This window comes from Vombatus ursinus, unplaced genomic scaffold, assembly GCF_900497805.2.
Source record: "Vombatus ursinus unplaced genomic scaffold, bare-nosed wombat genome assembly UNPS02014780.1, whole genome shotgun sequence".
Classification (NCBI taxonomy): Eukaryota; Metazoa; Chordata; class Mammalia; order Diprotodontia; family Vombatidae; genus Vombatus; species Vombatus ursinus.
Window position 1 is genome coordinate 180,122 of NW_020954558.1, and position 13,615 is coordinate 193,736.

The window sequence follows — 13,615 nt, forward strand, 5'->3', positions numbered from 1 at the left end:
TGTCCACCTTTTATCCACAGTTGACTGGCATGTATGCATGTATGTATGCTGAATGAAATGTTAAGAAGAAGCAAGACCTTAAAATGCAATTGGATTTAACAATTGGGGAGGACTGGTGACCTTTGAGAGAGAAGTTTTGTTTTAGTGATGGACATGAAAAGCAAATTTTAAAGAATTGCAATGAACATGGATGTTGAATAAATAGAAATCCTAGTGGGTTTGATGAAGCTAGAGGATACAAGTTCCTTTTATTCTGGAGAGAAGATAATAGCTCCCAAATGCCTTTGTTTATCCTCTATCTTATCACCTATACCACAATAGCCTGAATTTATTCTTCTCACTCTTACAAAAGTGGACAGGGGAAAACACAGTGTGTTGTAAAGGACAGAAAGAATCCAATAAAATCTAGGAATCTCTGATCATCTAGCTCCATATTCTGAAAACTTGAATGAATTCCCATTGCATACTGAATAAAGTCCAACTTTCTTATATTCCATCAAAGGCTTTCCAAATTCTTAACTCACCTTAAAAGTTTTAATGTGATCTCCCACTTTCTGCAGCGTTTAAACAGGATTGGTTTTTATCCTCTAAATTATACAATATACTTTCCTGCCTCCAGGCCTTTCCTTATACTATTCATTTCTCCATCAATGACTTTTTCCAATTTGCCCCTCAGAATCCAACCTATTTTTTAAAGAGTAGATGAAATATTACTCTTTCTAGGAAGGTTTCTCTAATAAGTCTGATGTGATTTCTTCCACCTTTATAATGTCATAGTGTTTTATTTTTTTAATTATAGTTGTGGCAGTTAGAATAGAATGAATAGAATGCTGTTTCTGGAGTCAGGAAGACTCACCTTCCTGAGTTCAAATCTGATTTCAGACATTTAGCTTTCTGACCACGGCCATGTCATTTAACCATGTTTGCATAAGTTTCCTCATCTATAAAATTAGAAAAAAATGGCAAACTTTTTCAGTATCTTTGCTAATCAAATCAGGTCACAAAGAATTAAACACAACTCAAACGACTGAACAACAACAGCAGTGAACTGTAAAATCCTTGGGGGTTGGGATTTTACCATACATCTTTCTTGCTTGTTAGAAAGGTACAGGGTTTACATTTAGCTTCATTGTTATTGTTTAGTCATTCAGTGATGTCCTACTCATCGTGACCCCATGACTTGTAGATCGGGTTTTCTTGGCAAAGATACTGGCATGGTTTGTTATTTCCTTCTCTAGTGTGTCCTCATTTTACAGATGAGAAACTAAGGCAAATAGGAGTTGCCCAGGATCACACACCTAGTAAGTATTTAAGGCCAGATTTGAACTCAGCTCTTCCTGACTCAGGCCCAGTACTCTATCCACTGCACCACCACATTTTTCTTACCACAGCCAAATTTATCAATGTAATTAATGAAGATGAATGAGAAATAAATAAATGCCGGACAGTTGGGCACTTGCTGGTTTGGTGATTATTAGTGTAGTTAGCAATTATATTGTTTGAAATTGGGTTGTTAAGGAATAGATGGGGCACTCAGATGTTCATATCCCTTGCTCCAGCAATCCTTAAATAAACATATATCCCAAAGAAGTCCAAGACAGAAAGAAAAGTCTCATATATAACAAAGTATTCTTAAAAGTGCTGGAAAAAAAATCTAGATAGAAAGTGGGTGCCTATTTGTTTGGTAATATCTCAACAAATTGAGATATATGAATGCAACAAAATATAATTACACCATAACAAAAAACAAATATGAGGAAATGTAGAAAGATTGACATAGAAAAAAGCAGAAATAGGAAGCAATCTATACTATGACTATAGTAATATAAATTTAAAAGTGCAGTAAAAGGAACTCAAATGATGAGTGATCATAATGACCAATCTTGGACCTGAGTAATAAATGATGAAATACACTCTCTTCCTTTGGATAAAAAGTGGGGAAAGGCAGGTGAAAAAATAATGCATATATTGTGGAATGCAGTTCACTGGGTGGGTTGTTTTCCCTTATCATTTTAATTTGTTACAAGGGAAAGCTCAGTATGGGGAGGAGGTAAAAATGACATCATGTAAAAATATTATCAATAAAACTATTTTTAAAATGAATAGATGGCATCAATTAATGTGAAAAGAAAAAAAAAGAATGCTCCAAACATATAAGGCAGTATATAAAAGGATATGGAAGCAAACCATCTTAACACTGTCTTTGCTTAAGGGTATCCCTACCTATTCTGCCTCCAATCCTCATTCCTAATCCTCTCTATCAGTCATTTTGTCATTGTTGTTTAGTTGTTTTAGTCATGTCTAACTCTTTGTGACCCCATTTGTGGTTTTATTGGCAAAAATACTGGAGCAGTTTGCCATTGCTTTCTCCAGCTCATTTTACAGATGAGGAAACTGAGTCAAATAGGGTTAAGTGATTTGCCCAGGATCACACAGCTAGTGTCTGAGGCCTGACCAGAACTCAGGAAGATTCATCTTCCTGACTCTAGGCTTGACACTGTATCTACTACACCACCTAGCTGCCCCTTCTATTATTCATGCCCTTTACTATTTGCTCATTCATGTCACACAGTGGTCTAAACCTAAATATTTCCTCTTTTAAAGTAAATAGTCATGTAAACTGATGTCCAAGGTCTCACTTTAGGCAACCACATGGGTTCCTTTGTCTTCTCTGAAAGGGATACATTTACAGAGTTTGAGTTAAGAAGGATTAAGAGATGTTAAATTGCTAAAAACATAAACAAAACAAAGCTACAGAACAGAAGAATTACATAGGGACATGGAATATGAGCTCTTTCCTCTATAGTAGCAATTTCCCTATCAATCTCCCAAGAGCCTGTAGTCTTAACAATTGGAAGTAGGGCCTTCCTATCCTCTTCCCTTGTCTCTGAATTTTCTCTACCACTATTTTACCTATATGGCTATAGTTCTCCTTTTTTCCCCTTTATGGCCCATAATTCAATAGACATAAACTAAGTGACCACTAGATGTATTCATCCCTGAGTCAGACACTGTGAAACAAACCTAGTCCTTATTTTCTGCTAGCTCAGGTCCAATATGGGGAAACAATATACACACCTACAACAATAAGAAAGCAAAATAAGGTCCTATATGATAAAAAAAAAAGCAGCTGGGGTTGGTGGTAGATAAAGAGCCAGATGAAGACCCAAGAAAGCCTGGGTTCAAGGTACACTTCTGAAAAAATATTCCCCATGTCACCCTGGACACAAGTGTTTATCCTCACAAAAACTCTCTAAAACTATAACATATATAAGGCACATATTACCTTCATCAATAGTTTCCTCTCTTGAGATTTCCATATACTGTACTAATGAAATAATAAGTCCAGTCCCTATCCCTGTTTCCTATATAATAGAGTAGTTCTATCAATATGTCAAAATGTATGGCAGAGATAGTCAAACAAAACCCCTCCATCTTACCAGGCTCATGTAGAAGGGAAAAATGACTCTTTACTCACCACTAGAAAGAACGTGCTCATTTAATTGTGAATCCTAAGCCTATAGACAAAAGTAGGACTGAATGATGTGATCATCCCACAGATATGACTGTCCCTCAGGGAACTCCCAATGCAGGACAAATCTAATCTTTGGCTCTCCATGGGAATGCTTTTCTTGGCTGATGTGGGAGTAAAAAGAAAGCAATGTCACCAAGGCACTCACCTGCTATGCCTAACTGACTGAAGTCTCAAAGGGCTTTAAAATGTAAGTCAAACTGAATTACACCACCAGCTTTTTCTGAGTGGTTGTGGTGAATTATAAAATGTAATCCTTTCCCCCAAAACCTAGGAGAAGTTGCTGTATAAATCTTCATCTGCAAGGCTTAACTCAAGCTCCATCTCTTCTAGCATATTTGGATGAGGTCCATTCTTCTTTAAATTATGCCTCCTCTGCATCTTATTGCATTATAATTCATACCACATAGTTTTTGTGCTTTGCTATCATCACATTATTTCTTGTTTGGGATACATTGCCCTACATCCCAGTGGGACCATCCAGTGTTATTCTTCTGTTTCCCCTATGGGAACCTGGCACAAAGTTTTGCACATAGTAGGCATTTTATTTAATATTTAATATATAATTGTCCAGAAGTGGTATTTATTTATCTCTATTAAATTTCACATTGCTCACTTCTGCCCATAGCTCTTAGCTATTGAGATATTTTTGGATCCTGTCTCTGTCACTGAATACATAAGTTGTTTCTCTCTGTTTTGCATGACTCTTAGTTTAACAAATGTGCCATATATTCCTTCATCCATGCCATTGATATACATATGGAATGGAATTGGTCAAGGATAGGTCCCTCTTCTCTTCAGCATTAGTGTTTTGTTTTTGTTTTGGATGTGTCTTTCTAAGTGCATATAATCATTGTTTCCTTCAACTTGACTATAAAATCTCTGAGGGCAAAGCCTAGATTTATGTCCTTAGCCATATAAAGTAAAGCTCCCAGGACAAATGAGTCAGAAAGATCATAGGTCAAAGATTCACCTATTGCAGGCTTGGGTTTAGTTTGGTTGTTGTCCTTCATTTTTAAAGAGGAACAAAATAACATCACTATGTTTGGGTCAAGGTCCAGTGCGTCCAACTGTGGCTGAGCAACCTGCAAGAAAAAAAACAAACAAACAAACAAACACAGCTCTCAGATTTTAGCTTTATTCACAATCCTATTAAATTTTAGTACTTGACACTTGTCCCTCGAAGAGATTCCTCCTCTAGCGGTGCCAGGCCCTTTCATCTCCTCTCTATCCTTCATGCTTGCTAGCCCTCATCATCTGTGCCTCCTGGCTCAGACAGCTATTTCTTTCTGATGCCAGCTACGAGATCACCATCTTTCAGTAGCCTTTCCTCAGATGGGTTTGTGAGTATTCCCTCGCCCAGCCACCAGCTGCCAGCCTCCAGCAGCCAGCTTCCCGCCCTTTCCCTTCTTCAGGCCCTGAACCCCCCATGTTTTCTGTAGGTGCCGTCTGCCTGTCCCCCCGCCTCGTCCTCCCCCTCCTTGGCCTGCCCCAGCCTAGGTGCGGTGGGGCGGACACCGCTAGCGTTCGGGCTCGCCAGAGGCGGCGTCCGCGTCGACAAAGTCCTGAAGGAAGTGCAGCTGCTGAGTGATTTCGGGGTCCAGCAACTCGTCGTCCACGGCTTCTTCCAGGTTGGCCAGAAAAGTGAGGAAGTTGGAGTTCCCCAGGCGGCCCACCACGCCCGGGTGGGTGGCAAGGGCCCGGAAGCCTCCTGGGGGTCGAACGTCCTGAAGCACCTGGGTCAAGTGCTCCAGGTGGCTCACCAGCTGAGTGGGGGACGGTTATTCCAACGTTGTTACAATGTTGCAATGTCCTCCAGAGGATCTGGCAATGAGTCAGCTGCCTCAGCATGAGATTCTCAGAGTAAGACTTAAGGCTAGTGCCTTCCTTTCATTAATTATCTGTGATTTATCATATATGTGTTATATATATATATGTGTGTGTGTGTGTGTGTGTGTGTGTGTGTGTGTGTGTATATCACGTTATATATGTTGTATGTAATAACACAATATCATATATTATGTGCATTGAGTGCTGCCTTCACAGTGGAAGCCCACAGAAAGTTATGTTATTTAAGGAAGAATTAACTCCAAATTATGTAAACTATTTGAAAAAATAAAGACCCTACTAAATTTTTCTTATGATACAATATACTTTTGATACCTAAGTCAGAGAAAAGAAAAACAGAGAAAGAAAACTATATGCTAATTTCCCTAATGAATTTTGATGCAATATTGAGAACATTACAGCAATATATAGCAGAAATGGAAGCCTGGTTCAATTTTCGATAAACTGCAAGTATTATTGACCATGTTAATAACAAAAAAAACCATAAAAATTATATTATTATATCAATAGATGCAGAAAAAGCTTTTGAAAAAAATTAACACCCATTCCAATTAACAACACTAGGAATCATAGGAATAAATGAAGCTTCTATTAAAATGATAATTTTATCTATCTAAAAATTGGAGCGAGCATTATCCATAATGAGGATAAACTAGAAACCTTCCCCAAAAGGTCAAGTAAGTTGTAAGTACATCCATTATCACCACTATTATACAATGTTGTATAAGAAATGCTGGCTATAGCGATAGGACAAGGTGAAAAATAAAGGAATAAAAAATAGGTAATGAGGAAATAAAACTGCAGATTATATGCCCAGTATTCTTAAATTACATGATTCTTTACTTAGTACTTAGGGCAGCTAGGTGGCACAGTGGATAGAGCACTGGCCCTGGAGTCAAGACCCAGGTTTAAATCCAGCCTCAGACTCTTACTAGCTATATCATCCTGAGAAAGTCACTTAACTCTATTTGCCTCAGTTTCCTCATCTGTAAAATGAGCTGGAGAAGGAAATTGCAAACCACTCCAGCATCTTTGCCAAGAAAACCCCAAATAGATTCACCAAGTCAGACATGACTGAACAACACTTAGAGAGCCCTTAGAGAATTAACTAAAAACTAGTCGAAACAATTAACTTTTAACACAGTTACAGGATATAAAATAAACCCATATAAATCATCAGCATTGCTATATATTACGAACAAAATCCAGCAGGAAGAGATAGAAAGAGAAACTCTATTTAAAATAACTGCAGTTAAAGGTCACCTAGTCTATTCATCATTGAAAAAAAGAATTTTCACTACAACATACTCAAGAAGTAATCCAGAATTTGATTGATTTCCATGAAAGAGGAACCCACTGCCTTTTGAACAGCATGCTCAAATTTTATAAAGATGGTTGTTAGGACATCTTTATATCAAACTGATCTTTGCCTTTCCGCATTCTCCCTCCCTTTTCAACCCTTTCCACATCATACTATTTTTAGTTTTGACTCTTGGGGTCAAACAGAACAAGTCAAATCCTTCATCCGTTTTACTCTTCTGCCAATATTTGAAGAACTAGAAATATCTCCTTTTTATCTTCTCTAGACTTGAAAACAGTAAGATGTTCTCTTATTATCTCCCTACTTTTTGGAGATTAGTCATTTTTGTTTTGTGAAACACTTTGGACATACATCCCAACCCACTCCCTTGGAGTAGCCCATTCCCTACTTAGTGAGACCACTCACAAAGGTAAATGTGGAATGTAATGAAGATAAGGACTTAATCACTCAAATTCAATTACAAGTAGGAGTATACTAGAGTCAGTTCTAACTTGCTTGAAAGTCAATTGTGAAACTTTCAGTATGAGTATTTGCACCTCAGAAATCAACAATCCTACAAATGATGATTTGATTTATTTTCTTGTTGAATGCTAGACTCAAGAAAGTGTTAATAATATAAATAAAACTTAAAAGTATGTGGCTATATATTTTTTCAGAAAGCACAGTTTTTAAACATTTACCTATATACCCCTCTTTTCTTTATAAATATTGCTTGAGCTCAGCAAAAGTACAGCAGAAGGATCATGGAATAAAGTCACCAGACTGGAAACTTGGTAATTGTAAACTAATAATAAAAAATAAAAATAATAACTAGCATTTATTAAGTGGGTTTTCTAAGTGCTTTACACATGTTATCTCATGTAAGCCTCATGACACTCCTGGTTACAAGTGAGTTATATTGAGAAAGATATTAGTATCCCAGGAAGGTGAAGCTGATTTAAAGTTCATGCTCAGGTTAAGGTTTTTAAACAATCATTTCGAGCTATAATTGATATATGGTGAAACAGGTCCAACTCCCAAAAGAAAGATCCAGAGACAATATAGAAATGACATTAAAAATAAGCTTATATATAGGACTGCATTAATCCCAAAATCTCATGAAATGTTGACTGATTTTTTAAAAATCTGATTTTGGTTCTAAATCACTCTGGATTCAGAAAACCATCCCTGGAGAAAGTTGGATATTATACCTCCCTTGCACCAGTCCATCCCTCCAGAGAGAAACACATCCCAGTGATTGATTCTTTATTCAACCTAATCTGAACATAAAAACATGAGATTCGTGATTCCCAGGACTAAAGAGATGTTCTTTCTTCACTAATAACAACTGAGTTCCTTCCTTCTACTTCATCCCAGTGAGGGATGGGCATGGGCATAGGCATGGGTATGGGCATGTATGTACAGTATGTACTATATATTTGTAAATGTATGTTCTTTATTTTTGAAAGTATGATTTTATTACAAATGGTCTTATGTTGCTTGTGTTTTTTCATGTTTCATGAGATGTATTTCATTCTCAGGAAGATGTTGAGATCTAGGGGAAAAGAGTCTAAGTCTCATCTTCCTTTTTTATTTCCTAAAATGCCACCAATATTTTAGATATGCATGTTGGAATCACTAAAGAATATCCCATGGAGGGAAATAAGTGCAAACTCTTAACAGATGGGTTATGACTATGGATGAATATTATTTTATTACCCACTGAGAACATATAATGTTCTTTCATAGTATTCTTTTTACTATTTGATGCTAGCTTCCCTTTGTTATCTAGCCTGGTGGATATATGTGAGTACTTTTATCTTTTTCATTTCTTTTCAGGTGTGTGTGTGTGTGTGTGTGTGTGTGTGTGTGTGTGTGTGTGTGTGAGTGTGTATATCCACTGAAGAGCCCCTCAATCATATATTTTATGTGAAGGTACAAGAAAAAAAGTATTCTCAGACAAATTCTTAATTAACTATTTAATTCCTAAGTAGGAAATGCCCCAAAGGAGAGGTTTCCAGCCAATGGAGATCCTAACCAGAGGCTGGATATCAATTTGTTTGGAATAATGTAGAATCCGTCTTTATTTAGGTGCATTTTAGGTTGAGTAATTGCTGAAATTAATTCCACTACTAAGGTTGTGAGTTGTGATTTCATAAAGCCGGAATACCTTTCTTTTGTTGATGTCTGGTTGGCCTACAGATGCCTCAACATTACCTGTCTTTTCTGTCTCAGACCATTTCTGGTTTGGCTAACATCTGTGCATAGAAATCAGTATTCTCTGGAGGGCACTTTTTTTCCCCTGAGGATTGAGATTCAACTTCTTATTTGTTGAGTAGTTCCAAGGGCATCTTTGTAGATACCCTATTCTCTCTCAACTTCTGAGACACTAGGTTCTCTTTGCTCTCCTGCCACTCTAAACCCTACTTCTCTGCCTCATTTGCTGGCATCTCATCACCTTGCCAACAACTTAGGATGTTTGTTCCTTAAAATGTTCTTTTCTTAGTTGTCTGCTCTTGTCTTGCTGTACTCTCTTCCTATACTTATTGTATTTCTGATTTGTACAACTTCACATTTTAACAAATGATTATGGTTATTCCTATGTTTTCTAGAGTTTTTTTATAAGAATAAGTGTTGTGTTTTATCAAATTCTTTTCCTGTATCTTTTGACATTTTTTTTATTGTTATGGTCAATTGTACTCATAGTTTTTCTTATATTGAACCAGTCCTGCATTCTTGGTGTAAATCCAGCCTGGTCATAGTGTATGATATTTTTGAATATTGCTATAATCTCCTTGCTAGTATTTAAATTAAAATATTTTTGCAACAATACTTATTAGGGAAATTAATCTATAGTTTTCTTTCTCTGTTTTTGCTTTCTCTGGTTTGGGAATCAAAATCTTGTGTCAAAAAATATAGTAGGACTCCTTCTGTACCTATTTTTTCAAGCATTTTATATAACATTAGATCAATTGTTCTTTCAATGTCTGGTAGAATTTGCTTTTAAATCCATCTAATCCTGTTTGTTCTTCCCTTAGGGAACTGATTAATGGTTTGTTAAATTTCTTTTTCTAAGGTATAATATTTAAATATTTTTTCTTCTGTTAATCTTGGCAATTTATATTCTTTTAAAACATTCATCCTTTTAGATTGCCAGTTTTATTGACATATTGGTGGGCAAAATAACTACTAATAATTGCTTTAATTTTATCATCATTGATTATGCATTTACTATTTGCATTTTTCGTACTGGTTTGCTTTTCTCTTTATTTTTTGAATTAGATTAACCAACAGTTATCTTTTTTGTGTTTTTTTTTAATAAAAATAGTTTCTAATTTTATTTATCCACTCAATGATTTTTTTTTGCTTTTAATTTTATTAGTCATTCCTTTGATTTTGAGGAAGTTGGTGTTGAATAGAGAATATTTAGTTTTTTATTCTAACCTTTTTTAGTTTTATGGCAATTGATTCATCTGTTCTGTTCTTTCTTTTATTGATTTATTGATTTAGAGATATAAAATTTCCCCTAATTACTGCTCTGATTGCATCCCATTAATTTTGGTATGTTGTCTCATTCTTGTCATTATCTTTAATGAAAATATTGATTGTTTCTATGATTTATTCTTTGATCCACTACTTCTTTAGAATTAAATTATTTAATGCCTAATTTTTATTCTGTGCTTCTAAAGCTCTATTGAATTAAATTTTTATTGCATTATGATCTCTAAAAGATTCAGTCAATATTTCTGCTATTCTGTATTTGTTGGTGATGTTTTTATATGCTAATATCTGGTTATTTCTTTGTGAATGTGCCATGCATAGATGAGATATAGATATTTTTGCTGTTGTTCAGCTATTTCAGGTGTGTCTGACTCTTTGTGACCCCATTTGAGGTTTTCTTGGCAAAGATACTAATTGGCTTTCCATTTCCTTCTCCAGCTCATTTTATAGATGAGGAAACTGAGGCAAACAGGGTTAAGTGATTTGCCTAGTGTCACACAGCTAGTAAGTATTTGAGGCCAGATTTCAGTCCACAAAGATGAGTATTCCTGACTCTTGGCATGGTACTCTATTTACTGGGCCACTAGCTGACCAGATATAGGTATATTCCTTTCTATTTCTATTCAATATTCTTCAGAATTCTATCATTCATATCTAACTATTCTAAAATTCTATTCATCTCCACTTCTTTCTTGTTCACTTTATAGTTATATTTATCTACATCTGAGAGGTTATAAATTGAGGATCCCTAGTAATACAGTTTTACTATCTATCTCCTCCTATAACTTATTTAACTTTTCCTTTGAGAATTTTTACGCTATGCCAATTGGTGTACATATATTTGGCAGCAAGATTAATTCATTATCTATGGTACTTTTAATCAAAATGTATTTTCCCTGATTATCTCTTTTTAATTAGGTCATTTTTGCTTTTGTGTTGTCTGAGATCATTATTGATACCTTTGACTTTTTAATTTCAGCTGAAACATAATAGATCCTACTTCAGTCACTTATTTTAACTTCATGTGCACCTCTCTGTTTCAAATATATCTCTTGTAAACAATACATTGTTGGATTATGGTTTCTGCTATACTCTTCTGTTTTGTGGCTGAGTTCATTCCATTCACATTCACAATTATAATGGTTAACTGTGTATCCCACCCACCCCCATTCTATTCTCTTATACTTATTCCTTTTCTGTTTTTACTCTGTCCCCTCCTCATAAGTGTGTTTTGTTTCTGATTACTGTCTCTCTTAACCTCCCTCTTTCTTCCATCTCTTTTCTCTTATCCCTTTCCCCTCCTGCTTTTCTGTTGGGGTAAGACTTGTCTTATGACAGGAATGTCTTGCTGCTTTCAAGTTCAGTCTGGAGACCTGTAAGTTTTCCATATTCCCAATATAGTGTGATCCTAAAAGAGGATTGTTCCTTTTCCTACTAGTCTGTGCTTTAGACCTTACACAGGTAGGGGCCCTGCTCCCTTGAGACCCATTCTTTCCTCTATTCTCTGGAACTGTAAACCAGAACTATGTACTTGGTGTCAAATCTGCCGGATGGCACCTGATCCTACATGAAGGATTAGCACAGGGTCCTCTGGGATCTATTTCTGCTCTGACATTAAGTGTCTTTCTTATCCCTGAGCATTGAGCTATTCCCCACCACTGCTGGGACTGGTAGCACAGCCTGGTACTGCAAACATCACTGGTACCATTTATTCCACATTGTACAATCCCAGACAGCCCCAATCTCAATGTCTGTAGACCTCTTTTTCTAGTTTCCTAAGTTACCTTAGACTGAAAAAAAATGACTCAACTTTTAATGAGCTTTCTTGCTCAGAATTTGGTTTGGCATATTTTATGTTGTTGTACATATTTTGGGGGAGGTTTGGAAGTTTTGACCTTTCATTCTATTATCACTCTTCCCTCCGTCCATGATTTTTTGTTTCTAAAACTATAGTGCCTTCCTTGCACATTTATTGTGAGAAAAAATTATATCTATAAAGCATATTTATATATAATATCTATAAATGCTATTTATTATTGTTTTTGATATGAAGATTAAAATGATGATTTTTTTTCTCTTTTCATAGGGATGCTAGAAAGAGAACATGGAATGTGCAGTGTACATTATCACTTCTGCTAGAAACATTGCTCCCAGCAGTCATGCTACTAGTGTAAAATATTTTCTCTAAATTATCATTAATTCATTCAATTAATGAGTAATTTGCTATTTCAGCAAACAATGAGCAACTGCTAGACATTGAAGGATGGCACAATTTTTAGAAATTAGGGTATATATTCATTTAGGAGAAGTTTTCTGAAACCAAAATCCCATCTATTACTTTTGTACAAACACAAAATTTTGCTTTTGTTTCCGCAGAATCTGAGCTATACAAGTTTAAGAGCCATTCTATAAACCATGATGGAAATTTCTAGCAATCTGACATCTCCATTTTCAACCTTCCAACTGACAGGCATTCCAGGATTGGAAGAGGTCCATGCCTTGATCTCCATTCCTTTCTGCTGTCTCTCTGCCATTGCCCTTTTGGGAAACAGCATGATTCTGTTTGTCATTATGAAAGAGTAGAGCCTCCATGAGCCCATGTACTATTTCCTCTCCATGCTATCAGCTAGTGACTTGGGCTTGACCATTTCCACAATGTCAACAATGCTGAGTATCCTTTGGTTTGATGCCAGAGAGATGAACTTAGATGGTTGTATTGTCCAAATGTTCTTCCTTCATGGATTTGCCTTAATGGAATCTGGGGTCCTGGTGGCAATGGCCTTTGATCGTTTTGTGGCCATTTGTGATCCTTTGAGATATACCACCATCCTCACCAATGCCAGGATCACACAATTAGGTGTGGCAATGGTCATCCGTATGATAGTTCTAATGTTGCCCTTGGTTTTGTTATTTAAGAAGCTGTCCTTCTGTGGTCCTAATGGTCTTTCTCATTCCTACTGTTACTACCCTGATGTGATTAGATTGTCATGTTCAGACATCAAAGTCAGTAGCGTGTGTGGATTAGCTGCTCTCATCCTGAGCACTGGGATTGACACACCATGCATTGTGCTCTCCTATATCCTGATCATTCGCTCTGTCCTCAGTATTGCATCCCCCAAAGAGCAGCACAAGGCCTTCAGTACCTGTGCATCTCACATTGGAGCTGTTGCCATCTTTTATATCCCCATGATTAGCCTGTCCCTGGTGCACCGCTATGGACAACTAACTCCCAAGATTGTACATACAATGATAGCCAACATCTACCTAATGCTTCCACCTGTGCTCAACCCCATTATATACAGTGTGAAAATAGCCCAACTCCGCAAGGTGGTGGCCAAATTACTCCTTGCAAAGCAGATTCCAATGTGAGTTTGAAACAATGACAGATCAAAATGACAGGTGTGATGTTATTTTGATAGAGAAATTTGGTTAAA

At 36.4% G+C, this 13,615-nt stretch overlaps 1 pseudogene; it reads left to right on the forward strand.

The window, feature by feature from the left end:
• Nucleotides 1–12,599: 12,599 nt before the first annotated feature.
• Nucleotides 12,600–13,550, forward strand: LOC114046070 (annotated as a pseudogene).
• Nucleotides 13,551–13,615: the final 65 nt, after the last annotated feature.